Genomic DNA, 15,536 nt, shown 5'->3' with positions numbered 1-15,536 from the left:
ATCTAAAGAAGTATTCTGTTTTGGGGATATGCTAAACTTTGCAGTGACATATAGTATACAATCCCATGTAAATTAGAGCATGATTGAGCCCTACAATTCTCTAGGGATCTCTTTGTGTAACTATTTTAAAAATAACATTAAAAGAAAACTGATATCACATGTAATTAGGGTTAGAGTTTGGAATATTTCCCGAAGTTTCCTACACAATTTTTTTCAGTGAAACTTAAAAATTGTCCAATCTAGAAATTTTAATAAACATTTTTGATGTGTGAACAGACTTCAATTTCTTCAGACTTTGTTTTCATCATCACTGGAAAATGTCTAGCTGTTTCATGTAAATTTGTTTATTTACAAAAATTGCCTTTGGTCAATGACAAACCCTAGAAAAATGTTAGCAGAGCAGAATAATTTTGTTTTCCTTCTTCAACATTGGTGGAAACCTCAGAGCACCTCAGTCTGTTATTTCAGTAAGGCAAAGTATATTAAGGAATCCCTCTTGTCTTTGGACAGCTGGGATAGCCCCTAACTAGGACAAACACATTGGGATGCAAATTGTAGAAACAGCTTGAACCAACAACAGGAGTCCATTTTCTTTTCTTTAATGAACAGGATCCTTAGCAAATTTTTGCTTGAAGGCACTAATAAATCTGTTCTCCAAAAAATCTGCATCATCATACCATGGTTCCTTTCCTCAAGGTAATGGAGATTTTCTTTCTCATACATTACTTATCTAAGCTTTAACCTTTCTCCTATCCCCTGAGTTAACTTGGAATACAGGTTTTTCTGCAGTGATTTATGTATTATATTATAAAATATTCAAAGTAAAGTATGTTTTTACTCAAATAGCCCCTTAAGTCAATTTAATTTGCCCTTCTGGATAATTTTTTTTAAAAAATATGGTTGATGCTATTTTATTCACTGAGTTTTTTTAAAACAAAACCATTTTTGAACTAGATAATCTTGCCTTATTAATGCTTACTTTTCAAATAAGCTACTAACCCACCTCACTTATACATATGCTTTAGTTTAAAAAATGAATTGTAATGTTGAAAATAATTACTAATTTCATAATACTATGAATTTTAACTGGGGAACTGATGTGCATATAGAATAGAAGTATGACTGGGGATTGCAGTTCTTGAGCTGAGAAGCAGAAGCCCCCGACAGAGTGATAGGTTCTGATAGACTAGGCACAAGGGAGTCTGGACTAAGTAGGAGTTCAGCACTGAAGGAGTAGGGAGCTTTAATTAGTTGAGTGGAATACATAAAGATCTGTTAAACTATGTAAAGCACTAAAAACTTAATTTCAGCTTGAACATAAAGACAATATTTAATGCAATCTATGCCCCCAGTTAATGGTGCCAATTTACAATAGACACTGAAGAAGCAGTGTGGGCCAGTGGATAGAGCACTGGAGTGGAACTTCATAGGTTCTAGTCCTTGTTCTGCCACTGACCCAGTGTGACCCAAGTTGCTGCTTCTCTATTTACCGTCCCTCCCTTTTTGGGTATGCCTACATTTACAGCTGAGGGTCTGATTACCAGCTTGAGGAGACATATTTGTCCAACCTGTCATTGAGCTGGAATGCTAAAAATAGAATGAAGCCATGGAAGCACACACAGCAGGAAGAGCTACCTGCGATGAATACATACCTAGCCATCTCAAATACATGGCCATCAGGGATGCTAGCACTTCCTGCTGCTTGCCCTGCCATGGCTACACTCTATTTTCAGTGTGCTAGCTTGATGACAGCTAGCACAAGTATGTGTCCTTGATCTGGGAATCATGCCCCCTGCTCAAAGTGGAGATATACCCATAGCCTTGTCTGTTTAAATGAGAAGTGCTTTGAGGCAGGTGTGGTCATTTACTGCATGTCTCTCCTGCCTAACACAATGGAAATCCAATTTTGGTTGGGGCATTTAAGTGCTGCTATAATGCAAAGAACAACAAGTATAGAGCAAAGAAAAGTACTGAGAGAGAGGAGGTGTTGTAGAAAGGAATAGGAAAGAGGTCCTGGAAGATAAATGTAGATGATTATCAAAGAAGCTTAGGTCCAGAATCTCTCAGGTTGCTTGCTCTGAAGTGGTGCTACTTCTAAGTACAGGAAACTAGATAAAAGGATGCATCTGAATCTCAATATATGGATTAAAAGATAGTTTAAAGGTGACGGGTTTAAATTTATTAGGCACTTGTGTAAGGAAGAGTCTATACTCAAGGCATGGGCTCTCACTTACTCAAAGTGGAGCCAGACTGTTATCTATAGCAGACAGTCAGGGGGCTGAGAGATGAGTGACAAAAATTATTGTAGGCATGCAAAGATCTCCTTATGAAGAGAGACTGAAAAGATGGAAACTATTTCATTGAGAAAGGAGATGAATAAGAACAGAAATGATAGAAGTATTCAAAATGGTGAATGGTATAGAAAAGGTAAATTGTGCATTGCTATTTACTCTTTTTCCTAGCATAAAATAAAAGGACATAGCAAAACTGGAAGGGCAGCAACAAACAAAAGTAACATTTTTTTGTGCAGTGCATAGTTAATCTGTAGAACTCATTGGTACTAGAGATTGTGCCTTAAAGTAGGATTACAGAAACCTAGTTGAGGTAACGTAAGCAAGACTGAGAAACATTAGAAGGCACAATCATGTTTCATGGCATCAGCCAACATCCAAACTTAGAGTCTAGAAAGAAACTTCCATTGTGGATAAATTATCTCTGAATAGTTTGTTATGGGGTAAGGCTGATCAAAAAAATGTTGAATGAGACATTTTCCCTTTGCAAAATGCACTTTCATTAAAATAAATATTTTCCACAGGAAAAAATATTTTTGGTGGAATTTTCAAACAAAAAGTTTTGTTTCAGATCATCTATTTATCCACCTAAGGTACAGCAGTGCATCATGGCAGTTGTAATATTTTGTCCCATGAGGAACCATGGCCGCTCAGCCATCAGGAAAGACCATGATGTATTACAGAAGATAGAGGTAATTCAGAAAACAGGTTTTAAAGGGGAAAATGGAGGGGAGAAGGGACATGGAACTACATCTCCCATGAGGCACTGTGGTGACTCAGGTGGACGGAAAGATTAATATGAACCTGAAACAAAAAAATTCCATTTGGGTATGTCAAAATGTTTCATTTAGATTGAAAACATTGAAATTAAACATTTGAATGCTTCTAAATAATTTTTTTTTTTTTTGGAAACTTTCATTTTGTGAAAATTTTTGACTTTTCATTCTGATGCCAAACAAAAACAAAAAGTCAAAATACCAGAACTTCCCTGCAGAACGGAAATTCTGTTTTTTGATCAGCCCCACTATGAGATTTCTTTCCCTTGCTTTGATTATGTCCAGTGTCAGAAACATGATACTGGACTACAAGTCCACTGACATGATGTAGAAATTCTTACTTTTTATGGTCTGAGTGGTGATGTGGAAACCACTTAATTTAAAACTTCATAAACTATATTACAACTTTTTCAAACCTCAGAAGAAATAACTCTGAAATATTAATATTTAAGCAAGAACTGAAGTTGTGATCCTGTATCATTTAGATAAAAACCACCTGGAGATAATTAAAAGCCTGAGGCGCTGACAAGGATGCTTAATAAACAGCCAAGCTTTATCTAGCTGATGCAGACCCACTATCTTTGTTGCTAGTATAAACTGATTGTGCTAGCCAAAAAATAACTGTCATGCTAACATGAGACAGACAGGTCTTTTTCTTATGACTTTACAGATAGAATGGGTCTGTAAAGAAGAAGAGAATAAATTTTCTGTGTGATGAGTTTGAAAGAAAGAAAAACATGATGCCCCCAAATTAAAACAAAATTTGAATAATAAGTGTAGGAAGAAATTAAAACTTAAAGTAGGCCTGACCTCATCTGGTGTAAATTGTCTTAGCACAGACTTTATTGGAACTATGCCTTTAATGGAACTATGCCAATTTAAATTAGCTGAGGAATCTGGCCCAGTATTTATATAGTATTACTAAACCAGTCTATGAAATAACTTTAAACAAAATATTCATTATACTTGTAACAATGCAGGCTTCTCTCTTCTGGCTGCTAGAAATAGGCCAGAAGCCTATAGAGACACAAGCTGCATTTTATATCTTTGCTCCTATTTTCTCTTCCCGTGTACGTGTGTTTTGTTCTGTGTTCTAGGAAATGGGATTGGACTTTAATAACAGCAGCAATAACAAGAGCTCCTGACCATTTCAACTAACTTCCTCTTTTCCCCAGAAAGGATAGTTATTACCATCTTTAAACCATCTAAAAGACTGTCAGACAATCGAGGGATTGTTCTAAAAACTCCTTCAAGCTAAAGGGAAAAAGAAAAAGTGATTTAGTTAAAATGAAAGCTTTACTTAATACTTTACATTTCAAATGTTTTCACTATTTTTCCTTCTTTTTTTGTATGTTTAATAAAAGGTTAAAAGGATTTTTTGATGGTGTTTGCCATAGTACTAAGCAGGCTGAGGTATCTGTATACCAAACCCAGAATCGTGCTTAAAACTGTTCAATGTTGGGCATTGACTGGGTTAAGTTAACGCCTTTGACTCTTTGGACCTCTTTATTCCTTCCAGATGAATGCAACAAACCAAAATGCCCCAACAGTTGGGGTGCAGAGACATTTATTTAGTTTGAAAACAATTAACATAATTTTAGGAGAGCAGTTCAATTACCTTGGCCAGGACATCTGGTTTTTCAGGGAAAAGCAATCCAGTTTGAGTTTTTCAAAAGCAAGGTAGGACTAAAGTGCTCTCAGCAAGAGATGGGAGAGATTTAATTTTAAAGCATGCCACGTATCCCTCCATCTGATCATATCTAGTCATGAATGGTACCTCTGTACAATGGGATATTCTAAAGCACTCAGTTTTCGCCTAATTCTGCTCCTACTGACTTCAATGAGAGCTGTTAGATGAACGTTAAGAGCTTCTGAAAAATCTCACTCATAATGCCAGACAACTGTGCAAAATGTTCAGTGGTTCTATGTTATTAAGAAATATATATTATGGAGCCAAAATATTTTGCCATTTTTTGGTTTAGTAGCAACTTGGTATGTAGCAATTTGATTTTTACTATGAGTAAGGTTAGCAGGGTCTGGCTTTATATACATGTTTTGGGATGGTTAGGGGGTATTTCCTGGCAATATTAATGTTTTACTTGTAAGCAGAGTCTGATTGAGCTCTCTCCTGACATCTAGTGTTGAGCTGTAGAAGACGACTTTAGGAGCTGATCTTGTTTACAAGGACACACCCAACCTGCCTAGGTGGTCAGCATGAGGGGATTGCTTGCCTAAATGGTCACTTTTGGCTGGTGTTGGATTCCCAGTCTCCTTGTTATTGGGGCAGGAGTGTAAAGGGTTGTTATCCTTACTGTGTGAATCCAGGGCAGCAGAACTGTATTTGGCATTTCCCAGTTGAGGTACTCACTCTCAACTAAATGGCACTCATTAGGCAGGGGACATGGATTCCAAGCCCAGTGAGTTAAGAGAGGGTGGGGCAGGTACTTGTACCTGGTGGTGTGGGGCCTAGACATCATCTGATCCTTCCTCTTTCCACTGTGTAATAACAGAGCTAATTTAGACTCAATTGAGAGTCTTGTTACATGCTGTAGAGCTGAAATCACTGATGCTAAAATCTAAGTATTAGACCTGCTTTGGGATAGTATCTCTGATGCAAGAGACTTCCCAGTATGCACCAGAAGTGAGGCTCCCCCATTAACAGCTGAAATCACTGAGAGCTTTGTTAAGCAGTGGACCCTGAAGACATCTTGGTGAGTGGCCAGCAGGGCGGTTGGCAGAGAGGAGCAGAACCCCACAAAGAGGAGTGGTGAGTGAGTGCCTGAGTAGCTGTCATAAATAGATAGCTAAGGGTTAATGTTTCTTTTACCTGTAAAGTGTTAACAAAGGGAACCGAACACCTGACCAGAGGGCCAATCAGGAAACCGGATTTTTCAAAGCTCAGGGGAGGGAATTTTTTGGGGTTTTTGTCTTTGTCTGGCTCTCAGCTATGAGAGAGGATCTTTTTCTATCTGCAAGCTTCTCATCTTCAGTTTCCCAGTTGTAAGTACAAAGGTAGCAAAGCAATAGGCTTTTATATGTTTTGTTCTGTTATTTACTGTGTGTGTGCTGGAATGTTTAAATTGTATCTCTTTTTGAAAGGCTGTTTATTCATATTTTTTCTTTAAGCAATTGACTCTGTATATGTCACTTGATACAGAAGATATTTTATGTCTTTCTCCTCTTTTTTATTATTAACTTCTTTTTAAAACCTGTTTGAGGTTTTTCTCTGGTTAAGGCTAAGAATGAAGGGAGGAGGAAATCTTCTTGTGTTACTTGACTAGGTTTGAATGCATAGCCTCAGGGAAGAAGGAGGGGGAAGGTAAATTGCCCTCTCGTTTTGCATCAGGAGTTTAAGTACAGTATCGCCCCAGGATAACCCAGGGAAGGGGAGCTGGAGATGAAGATAAAGAGGGACAAGGGGAGGAGTTGTTTTCCTTTGGTGTGAGACTCAGGTTTCTGTTCTTGGGGTCCCCCAGAGAAGGTTTGGGGAGACCAGAGAGGGAGTCAGGCCCTGGAAATTCCTGGCTGGTGGCAGCGAGATCAGATCCAAGCTGGTAATAAGCTTGGGGGAGTTTCATACAAGCACCCAGATTTTGGACACTAAGGTGCAGATTTGGGAAAGATGCTTATGATAGTAGTGGAGTGAGAAAGGTGCCTTCTTACCCCCAACCTCCACCTAGGGTGGGAGGTGAACACTACAGATGCACCTCTGAACTCTGGGTCTTCACTGTCCAGGGACAACAACTATGAGTAGGGTGCAGAGAAGGGATGGGCAGGCTATAGGGACTTTTGGGTTGCTGGACTTAAGAACCTGAGGAGAAAAGGACACTGTCCACCTTACCTGTGGGTGGGTCTTTCAATCATGGTTTATGTTTATGAGCCCTGTTTGTGGTGTTTCCACAAATTTAATGCTGAGTTATTTCCCTCCTTTATTAAATTTTTTTTGCTACACTCAGACTCTGTGCTTACGAGAAGGGAAGTATTGCATCTTAGAGGCACCCAGGGGGTGGTGTGTAATTGTCCCATGTCCCTGGGTGGGGGCTTGAAATGGTTTTGTTGTATTGTTGAAAAGGAACCCTTAGATACTGAACCAGGCCCTTGTTGCTGCTGGCTTCACCTGGCAGAAGGGTTATATACTGAAAATACTAGAGTGTTATCTCTCTATCTCTCTCCTTTTTTGGTGGCAGATGGAATTTTTTTTAATGTTTTATATTGCAGTGCATATACTTGACTTCAAGCGCCATTAAGATATGTTATGAGGTGTATATAATTGTAAATTATTGGCAGTTCAGGTGATTATAGTGTAGGAGCTCAGGTATCGTACTAACAGGCTTTTTTGTTCAAATGTAAAGTTATACATCAATGAATGAAGGCCATACTTACACAATGAGGAACTCTATCCTGGGAAGCATTTAGGGATCATGATGGATGGTTAACTGAATGTGAACTCCCAGTGTGATACTATGGCCAAAGGGGCTAATGTGGTTTTAGGATGTATAAACTGGGGAATATTGTGTAGGAGTAGGAAGGTTATATTACATTGTGTTTGGCTCTGAAGCAGTGGTGGGCAACCTGCGGCCCATATGGGTAATCTGCTGGTGGGTCTCCAGACAGTTTGTTTAAATTTGCACAGCTGCTGGCAGCTCCCAGTGGCTGTGGTTCACCGTTCCTGGCCAATGGGAGCTGTGAGAAGTCGAGGCAAGCACATCCCTGCGGCCCACGCTGCTTCCCACGGCTCCCATTAGCCAGGAACAACGAACCGTGGCCACTGGGAGCTGCGGGTGGCCATCCCAATGTAATCAAACTGTCTGGTGGCCTGGCAACAAATTACCCTGATGGGCAGCGTGTGGGCTGCAGGTTGCCCACCACTGCTCTGGAGCACTACTAGAATATTATGTCTGGTTCTGGTGTCCATAATTCAAGAAAGATGTTGATAAATTGGAGAGGGTTTGGAGAAGAGCCACCAGGATGATTAAAAGGTTGGAAAACTTTCCTTATTGTGATAGGTTGAACTCCTTGAATCTATCTTATCTAAGAGAAAGTTAAAGGGTGCTTGATCATAGTTTATAAATATGGCCTGTTTGATTATCTAGTCTGATCTCCTGTAAAATAGCAATCCCTTCTGGTTTTATAAGCTATGAACTGTATGTATCTTTGTTCCACCAATGCATTTTTTGAGTCCTTAATTCCTCTAGCATGCTAATACTTGTTTCCACATACTCATGTTCTATATTTTTAGATTTTATTTAATTTCCTTCAGGGAAACCTGCTGAAAAGTTATATGCAATATGAATGTAAAACTGAGTCTTTTAAAATATGCATATGATGAACAGTAATTCCTTGAAAACTTGCACCTTGAAATATAGATAGAAAGTGAAACACTAAATTGGGAACTGGCATCTCTGCAGGCAGTTCTGTCATCACTAGTCAATTCCTCCTGGAGCTATAAGCTAGTGGCATAAACATAAACTCAGTATATGTTATGTATCATCACTTATTCTCTTTAAAGAGAATGCAAGTGAAGAAAATGTGATAAATAAGGCTCTAATTATGATTCTGCATCATCCCAAACCTCAGGCTGATTCTTCATGTTAACCTTATTTTATCCATGAGTCTTTTGCTTTAAGCAGGTTCTCTTCTATCAGGTTCCATTTTATCACCAGCAGAACAATATGTGCATTCCCTGTTTTTTAAATTTTGTACTTGAATTTGCCTTCAGAAACTGCAAGACAAGCTGAGTCTGGTTTTCTAGGCCTCCTGTCTGTCTTCCAACTAGCCTTCTGGGAAATGGAATATCTCAAAATCTGGCTTCAGAATATAACAAGTTCTGCAATATCAGGCAAAGTACCTTCACGATGCTACCTAAAGTAGATAAAAGGCTGCAATTCCCTTTGGAAATGGAAAGTTCTGTTATTTTTGTATAACTGAACGAGTAGATGGATGTCTCATTGTACAGGAAAAACGGATACTTAGGAATATGACTATCCACTTTGGTTCCAGTTCTGTTCCCATTTAAACCAGTAGGATGTCGCTGCTGACTTCAGTAGGAAGGGTATCGGTCCTTTTCTGTGTATCATAAAACATATTGTACACATCTGGAACAATGCTCAAGTGAGTGCACAGGCTTTGTGAAACAGATAAAAATGTAAATTTCTAATATTTTTTACTGGCCCACTTCATGATCTATAAGTTTCATTGTTTTCTCAGCAGAAAATTTCACAGCAAAAACATGAGAGATTTGAAATTGTGGCATCTTTAAAAATATTAAATGATTGTACTGGTTGAGACTCCTTCATACACCAAACCACTAGGGTGCCAGTAGCATGCAGCTTGGCAGCAAGCACTTTAGAAGCTTCACAACCTAGGCCTTGTAGGAGTAGCTATGGTGGGTGCCAATAACCACTTAGACCCATAGCTAAGAGAGAGGGTATTTTACTAGGGCTGGCAGGAAAGAGAAGGGTTGCAAATACCCTAGGTAGAGAGACTGAAACAATTACAGTTCAAAAGGAGCAATAGAAATTCTTTCTTGGATCCTTGGTAGGGTGGCCAGGTGTCTGGTTTTTTACCAGAAAGTCCAGTCGAAAAGGGGACCTGACAGAGTCTGGTCAGATCTACTGACTGGACACCCAAAGTCCGGTTACTGCAAGTGGGGGAGGCAGGGAGGCACCAGCTTATCACCGGTTCCAGCCGCTACTCAGCCAGGGTCACTTCCTACCTGCATTGCAGGCAAGTCCCTCCTGACTCAAGTGGTGGGGGGTGGGAAGGGAAAAGCAGTGATGAGAGGGGGGTGAGGAGAAGAGGAATGGATGGGGCAGGGCCTCAAGGGAAAAGGCGGGGCAGGGCGGGGGCTTGGGGGAAGAGATGGTACAGGGGCAGGGCTTTGGGGGTAATAGGCAGGTCAGAGGTGGGGCTGCAGGGGGAAGAGGTGGGGCAGAAGATGTTCCAGCACTCCTGCTGGAGTATCTGGTTTTTAAATATTACCAAGCTGGCAACCCTGGGACAGTTTAATAGCAAGTCAAGGCTCTTCAGGGCAAGTGCCTGGGGTACCTTCTCCAGTACAGTCTCTATTCCAGGCAAATAGGCGTTTGCAGGTTTACAAGCCAGGCTCGGTTAGTGCCTCTCATTGGGAGCCCATCTGCACTGGTTTCCTGCCCCTCCCCCCCACAGCATCTCCCCTGTGAGTCCAACGCAGACCAGCACCCAACTGTAGTATCCAGCACTTATAGCCTATTCCACATACAGCTCTGCATCTGATTCCTGGGAAATGAGCTCTGAATTCATGTTTTCTCCAGCTCCCTGCTTCCCATGCAGATGCTGCTTCAGCTTCTCTGTAGCTCCTGGATAGCCATGCAGAGGAAGGGGAAGGGTCCCTTCTGAACCTGGCAGGGAGGAATTGGATGTGCAGTGGGAAGGGGATGATGGAAGTTCTAGCGCTCTGTTTAGCAGATCCATCACTTGATTTTTCATCCAAAAGAAGTTCTGATTTTTTTTTGATAAGAGGACCACTTTTGCCCTAAATAGGACTATTTAAAATTGGCACTGCAGGAGAGGGGCTGAAAGGTAAGACATCTTGGTGACATTCTTGTTACATAGATTTGCTTTTGATCCTTTTCTAGACCAGCCTTAATCATACGCTAACTCATCTTCCTTCTCCCCCTGCTCAAAGAGGAATATATCCTTAAGTAGGAATGATGAATAGTGATGAATAAACCTCAGATGATTGAAGTTTCAACTCCGCTAAGAAACCAAAAAGTTTGGGTGCTTATCTGAATAATTTATAAACATACTGAGCCTGCAAAATGTATTTGTGAATTCTGTGAGGTCAGCCTTTTCATGACAGTTCTATTATTCTCTATTTCTGATCAAGCTGGTACATTGCTACAGTACTACGTCTTTCAGTCTCTGCTACAAAAACCAGTTTAACATAAGTCAATGGAGCTATGACATTTTACACCAGCTGAGGGTCCGTCTCTTGGACTTCAACTGGTGCTTCAAATGGGAGGCGAAGATGTTTGGGAAATAGTTTTATCCCATCTTTTTGTATTATCAGCAATGTTCAGTTGGACTGTATGTATCAATAATTGAGGGTAAAATACCTTATAGGGTTGTTTGATTGCCCTCAAGCCAAATAGTATAATAGGGTTTCTGTTTGGGGGGGGTATATTAATTTCATTTTTCAGAGTTTATTTTTAACAATTTTTGAATTGTATGTAGAAGTCCCCAAAACAAGGTTTTCAGGGCTTTCTTTTTGTATATACTCTGATGAGTAATGTACATTATATACACACTCCTTACAGTAGTATATATTGTAACAAGTAATCTTTGTAATATTCCCTAGTGCAATTTAATGTAGTACTGTTTCAAACAGCACTACGTTAAAGCACTCTAGGGAACCTTTAGTGCATACTAGTAGGGTCTACATGGACCCATCAATGCATAACATGTTAGTGCGCTTTAGAAATCACACCACCTGTACTCTGCATTACTGCTCCCATGTAGACAAGCCCTATTAGATACAAATAACCATTTCAAGTGTTTTTCTAGTATTTGTTAGATAAAAACAAATGTCACTGTTTTTGTATTGGGAGCATTTGGTCCATGTTTTTTGAGTAAAACCCAAAATTAAAAGCTCTAATTATAAATGCAGAAAATTCAAAATTAAGTTTAACCTTAAAAGAAATCCAAAAATGTTTACATATGGAAATGCAGAGTTAGTGCACTCAAACAACTTTAATTCCTTCCTATAGTGATACTGTGATTAGAAGAAATTATATTTTAAAGATGCATTAGATTGTTTTTCATATTTTCCCCTCAGTTTCACTACAGAATGGAACTGAGGTTATTTCAGCTCATTAGCTCTGCATTTCAATGCATGAATATATTTGGGTTTCTCATAATGTTAACCTTAACTCTGAACCTAGTAGGTTCATAATGTTTGTTTTTGGGATAGTTGCAACATCTCATTTTACTCTCAAATTCCATTTTAACATAACTTTTATCTGGGAATTTTCTTGCTTTTTTAATTATTAAAAATATCATTCATGAACAGTAAATAAGAAATGAAAGGGAATGTTACCATGCAATATTTATAATGATAGGAAAGTATACAGTATTAACATTAAATCTTCATTTTTTCTTAACTTTTAGACCCAGCATGCCCAGTATGCTTTGGCTGCTTTACTGCACTCTAGAGAAGAGGAAAGCAATCAGACCATATGCCCCTCAGCCTCCCCTTCCTGCCCTCTCTAAGTAGATGTGGTGCAATTAGTTGTTTTGAAATTCTTTAGGACTAAAGATGTTTTTGCTATTACTCTTCATAACTGAAAGTTTTTCTTCAGTGGAGTCTGGTGAATAATGTTCTTCTGCAGAGAATTCTATAAATGACTTTCATCTCCTTTTGTTCTAAATGAAAAGAGAGCCAATATCCTCAGGGAATATATGGGCCTCTAATGCTATCAGGGGCCACCATCTTCCTTGACGGAAAATTGTCCGTCTTTTGTGCTATTGTGAAAAATTTGTGGCAGAGGCCTTTTTGGAAAAGGGAATTCGTTGTGGAAATATCTATAGAATATTATTTATCAACCCATACTGAAGAAGAAATTTATTCTTCATAAATAAAATGGTAAAACATGACCATTAATCCTTTCTAAAAAAAGTGGTAAAGAAAAAATCCTTAGGTGAAGGCCTAATAGAAAGCACATGGAAAGCAGACTTCATTGAATTCTTCTGTTGGAGGAGGTTAACTCAAGGTTCCATTCTGGTGAGAAGAATGTAGGGAAAGGGTTGCATGGCTGGAACAAAATATCCTCATAGCAGATTTATTTGAAAATTTTTATTAACCAATTGCTTTTGATTTGTTTTTCCTCTCAGTAGGTTGCCACTCACAACCTTGCATTAAAAAGCCACTAAATTTTTTAGATCCAAATAAAATGGGTAATCTGGGAATCCAAAGAGTGATATACCACACACTTCCAGTTAATATTTTTAACACCTAAGAGCCTATCAGTTTTTATAACCTTGTAAACAAAACACCATATAAACAACATTAAGATGCACTTAGTGAGGCATAAACTTCACATACATAAACATGATGGACATTTTGTGGCTATTACTCCAAGGGGGTTCTAGTGCTGTTATTTGAAATGAGTGGAGCTTTTGTTGAGATGTCATTACTTTTTATTTAATTACTATTTTGGTTTTAAAGATTAGGATCATTTTGAAGACACATTATTATTCTGCACAGCAGCTTATTTGAAACTCATTTATTTTCACTTCTGAATTCCCTGTGCCTTGGCATGTCGATTTTGTTCATTCTGGTGTGTGGTAAATGACAAAAGGGAGATGGTCCAGTTTGTGCTTTTTCTAACCGTTTGAGTACAGTCAAAATTGGTGTAAATATGTTTTTTTTGGTATGCTAGAGAAGAAAAATGTTATGTTTTAGTGATGTTACATTTATGAATTCCAGATATAATGGAATACAATTAGTAGTTAAGAAATTAGATATGCAAGCTTACGATAGTGGAATCATATTTTGATTGGAATAATCTTCATAAAAGAAAAGGAATGCTATATATTGTAATACTTTGTATTTAAATAGAACCTTTTATATATAAACATTTTATCAATATTTACTAATAAAGGACACATAACCTACACTGTAAGGTAGCTAATATTATACTCCAGAAACTAAGATACAAAGATAACACACTGGATCAGTGGCAGCATTGGAAAGAGAACACAGGAATCCTGATTTGCAATTTCCTGTTCTCGCCATGAAACCGCAAGTTCTCTTTTCAGAAGCAAAGTTTTTGTATAATATGTACTCAAGTGGCAACGTCAAGTTATGATTAAATTTATAATAGTTTGTCTGCATAAGTAAAATGAACACTTATTTTTTCCCCTTGGTGTATGTAGTACAATATACAATAAAATTTTCTATTAACTTTTGAACATCCATGCTTGATGCCCCTTTTACACAGTATGAATAGCAGCAAGCACAGCAAACATTCAGAACTAAGGACTTTTATTCTAGTCTCGTTTTTGCTCAGCTACCTCCAAATTCTTCATAAGAAATGTACACCCTCAATATAGTAATGCATTGTTTTTCATTTGGAACACATCTTATTTCATATTTAAAATTAACCATTTTCTTAACTTAATAGTTCTTATAATGTTTAGATACAGGGGATGTCTATGCTGGAGCAGGAAGGTGTAATTTCTTGAGCAGACGTACCTGCACTAGCTCTTATTAAGCTAGGGTAGCTGCGGTGCCATGAGCGTCCTGTCCAATCCCATCTGAGACCAAAGGTATGAACTTGGATGGCTAGCCCCTTCCACTAGTCATGCTACTGAAGCAACATTTCTATTTTTTAGTGTGTTAGCTCAATCAGAGCCAGCATGGATATGTCTGCTTAAGCTGGAAATCACATCTCCCAGCTCCAGTGTAGACATACTCATAGAGAGATATAGAGATTGACAGAGATTTTAACAAATACAGACATTTCTAGCACCAAACATTGGAATATAGTGATGGATTTACTAGGAGGGAGCTCCTTTCTGCTGAGACTGCATATCCATGACTTCCTAAAGGCTCCTTATTGGCTGGGTGCCAGAATTGCTATGTTAATTTATTAGCACAGATTGTACTAATGGCAATGTGAATATATGGGCTATTAAAGCCAATTATGTCACAGCCAAAACAGTATCAGAACTACATGTATTCTTGAAAAAGTAAAGGGTAGCTAGCTCAACAATTCAAATGACAAATGTGGGAAATGGAGTCCTCGTCCTGCCTTCCCCTCGCCCTTTTTAAGGCAAAACCAAGGCTTAATTTCCTATAACATCTTATGTGAGAGAGACACACAAATCCAGGTTAAGAAATTTATGTACTGCATGAAATTCAGCTGTTGCCCAGGAACATATATGCTTTCCAGTTACTGGCAAAAAAATGATTGGTTATCTGCTGTGCAAAATAGTTTGTGTGTGAACAATAAACAGCTTAGTGTTTCTTATGTTAATATCTTTAATAATTCCTTATATACCTCTACCCCAATATAACACTGTCCTTGGGAGCCAAAAAGTCTTACTGTGTTATACTACATTATATCAAACTCGCTTTGATCCGCCGGAGCATGCAGCCCCGCCCCCACCCCATAGTGCTGCTTTACTGTGTTGTATCCGAATTGGTGTTATATTGGGTCGCGTTATATCGAGGTAGAGGTTTATTTAAATGCACAGGATTGTAGAGCCTCAGGTTACAAACGCCCAAAGAACAAGATGATGCCATTTCATAAAAACAGTACAGGACTTGGAAAGAGATATATAGATAGATGCCTGTGTAACATGTTTTGAATTTTATAAAAAGTAGACTTATAGGGCCTGATGCTTCAATAGAGGTTTTGCCTGGGTATGGACCGAGAGAGTGGTTGTGCCTCTCTGGGGGAAAAGCTGTAGGAGTGAGGACCATTTC

General features: G+C 38.7%; 1 long non-coding RNA gene across 1 annotated transcript in view; it reads right to left on the bottom strand.

Moving 5' to 3' along the window:
• Nucleotides 1–15,159, bottom strand: part of LOC142045875 (uncharacterized) — an 89,064-nt gene extending 73,905 nt beyond the window's left edge. Inside the window, exons 1-2 of the long non-coding RNA XR_012654786.1 lie at nt 15,109–15,159; nt 6,762–6,774 (exon numbers count right to left, since the gene is read on the bottom strand). This is a non-coding gene — a long non-coding RNA (uncharacterized LOC142045875). The remainder of the gene's footprint in view (nt 1–6,761; nt 6,775–15,108) is intronic.
• Nucleotides 15,160–15,536: the final 377 nt, after the last annotated feature.

Source organism: Chelonoidis abingdonii, chromosome 1 (genome assembly GCF_003597395.2).
Source record: "Chelonoidis abingdonii isolate Lonesome George chromosome 1, CheloAbing_2.0, whole genome shotgun sequence".
NCBI classification, from domain to species: domain Eukaryota; kingdom Metazoa; phylum Chordata; order Testudines; family Testudinidae; genus Chelonoidis; species Chelonoidis abingdonii.
Note: the sequence above shows the minus strand (reverse complement) of the source record. Positions and strands in the feature narration are given on the sequence as shown.